Genomic DNA, 2133 nt, shown 5'->3' on the forward strand with positions numbered 1-2133 from the left:
CACTCTCAACATTGATCACATAACGGAATAGATAAATGCATACTCTACACTTTTGTTGGATGATGAACACATTGCGTAGGATTACACGAACCCTCAATGCCGGAGTTAACAAGCTCCACAATAATGCTCATATTTTAGTAACCTTTAGTGTAAGATAGATCAAAAGACTAAACCAAGTACTAGCATAGCATGCACACTGTCACCTTCATGCATATGTGGAGGAATAGATCACATCAATATTATCATAGCAATAGTTAACTTCGCAATCTACAAGAGATCATGATCATAGCATAAACCAAGTACTAACACGGTGCACACACTCGTCACCTTTGCACACGTGCGGGAGGAATAAAACTACTTTAATAACATTGCTAGAGTAGCACATAGATAAATTGTGATACAAACACATTGCAATCATAAAGAGATATAAATAAGCACTTCACTACGCCATTCATAACGGTGAGTAAGTATTACGTGAAATATAGCCTAAGAGACCCACACGGTGCACACACTCTGTCACCTTTACACACGTGGGACAAGGAGTCTCCGGAGATCACATAAGTAAAACTCTCTTGACTAGCATAGTGACATCTAGATTACAAGCATCATCATATGAATCTCAATCATGTAAGGCAGCTCATGAGATTATTGTATTGAAGCACATAGGAGAGAGATGAACCACATAGCTACCGGTACAGCCCCGAGCCTCGATGGAGAACTACTCCCTCCTCATGGGAGCAGCAGCGGTGATGAAGATGGCGGTGGAGATGGCAGCGGTGTCGATGGAGAAGCCTTCCGGGGGCACTTCCCCGCTCCGGCAGGGTGCCGGAACAGAGACTCCTTTCCCCCAGATCTTGGCTTCGCGATGGCGGCGGCTCTGGAAGGTTTTCCGTATCGTGGTTCTTTTTATCAGGGGTTTCGCGACGGAGGCTTTATATAGGCGAAGAGGCGGCGCAGGAGGGTCGAAGGGGTGGCCACACCATATGGCGGCGCGGCCAGGGCCTGGGCCGCGCCGGCCTATGGTCTGGGGGCCCGGTGCCCCCCTCCGGTCCTTCCGGGTGTTCGGATGCTTCCGGTGAAAATAGGAACCCGGGTCTTCGTTTCGTCCAATTCCGAGAATATTTCGTTACTAGGATTTCGAAACCAAAAACAGCGAGAAAACGAGAAGCGGCACTTCGGCATCTTGTTAATAGGTTAGTTCCAGAAAATGCACGAATATGACATAAAGTGTGCATAAAACATGTAGGTATCATCAATAATATGGCATAGAACATAAGAAATTATCGATACGTCGGAGACGTATCAAGCATCCCCAAGCTTAGTTCTCGCTCGTCCCGAGCAGGTAAAACGATAACAAAGATAATTTCTGAAGTGATATGCCATCATAACCTTGATCATACTATTTGTAAACATATGTAGTGAATGCAGCGATCAAAACAATGGTAATGTCATGAGTAAACAAGTGAATCATAAAGCAAAAGACTTTTCATGAATAGTACTTCAAGACAAGTATTAATAAGTCTTGCATAAGAGTTAACTCATAAAGCAATAAATCAAAGTAAAGGCATTGAAGCAACACAAAGGAAGATTAAGTTTCAGCGGTTGCTTTCAACTTGTAACATGTATATCTCATGGATAATTGTCAACATAGAGTAATATAACAAGTGCAATATGCAAGTATGTAAGAATCAATGCACAGTTCACACAAGTGTTTGCTTCTTGAGGTGGAGAGAGATAGGTGAACTGACTCAACATAAAAGTAAAAAGAATGGTCCTTCAAAGAGGAAAGCATCGATTGCTATATTTGTGCTAGAGCTTTTATTTTAAAAACATGGAACAATTTTGTCAACGGTAGTAATAAAGCATATGAGTTATGTACATTATATCTTACAAGTTGCAAGTCTCATGCATAGTATACTAATAGTGCCCGCACCTTGTCCTAATTAACTTGGACTACCGGATCTTTGCAATGCACATGTTTTAACCAAGTGTCACAATGGGGTACCTCCATGCCGCCTGTACAAAGGTCTAAGGAGAAAGCTCGCATTTTGGATTTCTCGCTTTTGATTATTCTCAACTTAGACATCCATACCGGGACAACATGGACAACGAGATAATGGACTCCTCTTTAAT

This window comes from Lolium rigidum, chromosome 7, assembly GCF_022539505.1.
Source record: "Lolium rigidum isolate FL_2022 chromosome 7, APGP_CSIRO_Lrig_0.1, whole genome shotgun sequence".
Lineage (NCBI taxonomy): Eukaryota > Viridiplantae > Streptophyta > Magnoliopsida > Poales > Poaceae > Lolium > Lolium rigidum.